At 43.9% G+C, this 1,080-nt stretch overlaps 1 protein-coding gene across 2 annotated transcripts in view; it reads left to right on the forward strand.

Moving 5' to 3' along the window:
* The window catches only part of psme3ip1 (proteasome activator subunit 3 interacting protein 1), an 86,305-nt gene that overhangs the window by 358 nt on the left and 84,867 nt on the right, over positions 1 to 1,080 (forward strand). The gene's annotated exons all lie outside the window — the stretch shown is intronic.

Raw genomic sequence — 1,080 nt, forward strand, 5'->3', positions numbered from 1 at the left:
TCCAGGGCCTGAGGGGGGTGGGTGCGGTCTGTATCATCCAGGGCCTGGGGGTGGCCTGGAGTAAGGTGGGGTGTCAGTCTCGGCCAGGCCCAGACAATCCGTGTTGATCAGGGCTGAGGGCTGGGGTTCAGTGCTGTTCCCTGTCAAGGGAGTGGAGTGGAGTGGAGGGGCTGGGTTGTTTTCTCACTTATTCAGGTCGCTGCGACTTTGTATTAAGGTTTTAATATTGAGGCAGAGGTAGTGAGAGAGCATCATCAGGGTATTTGCTGTAAATGAGTTCAGTGCCTTGTATCCACCAGCAAACATGACAGTCTTGGGTCCCTTATCTCCTGAGCCCCTCTTTTCCTTCCTGCATCTCCCTCCCCACATGTTCAATGTCATTGCAAAACTTGCATTTACATAGCATCTTTCACAACCCCAGGACATCCTAAAGGGCTTAAGAGAGGAGTCACTGTTGTTAAGGAAATGTGGCTGTTGTTTTGTGGACTGCAAGTTCTCACAGACAAACAATATGTGATGAGTGACCAGATCATTTGTTATTTGACTTGGTCAAGGATTAAATATTAATCAGCACACTGCAAAAATCTCTTTGTAGTCCTTCAGTACGGGTGACAACAAAACCTCTAAATCAGAAGCAGACCATTCACAAAAGACATTCCTTCATGCAAAGTGTGGAAGTCTTGTGTTAAAATGGTAGATTCTGTCATTACAACAGTGACTACAATTCAAAAGTGGTTTATTGGTTGTAAAGTGCTTGGTCTTGTTTCATGGTTTTGAAATGTGCTATATATGTGCAAATTGTTATCACCTGGATGTGACCTCAATTAATGATTTTTACATTTGAAGTCAACAGAAGGTTTAAAGGATATAGAATCAATGTAAATAGATGGAATTAAGATATAGATCAGCCATGATCTCAGTGATGGATAGAACAGGCTGCAGCAAATACAGTAGGCTGGAGCATGGAGTGACATACTCCTGTTGCCATGTTCCTACTGTTTTTATATTCATATGCAAACACAAATAAGACCTTGAGACAACAAGGTGCAGGGCTGGATGAGCACAGCAGGCCAAGCAGCA

Source organism: Rhincodon typus, chromosome 15 (assembly GCF_021869965.1).
Source record: "Rhincodon typus isolate 14 chromosome 15, sRhiTyp1.1, whole genome shotgun sequence".
Taxonomy (NCBI): Eukaryota; Metazoa; Chordata; class Chondrichthyes; order Orectolobiformes; family Rhincodontidae; genus Rhincodon; species Rhincodon typus.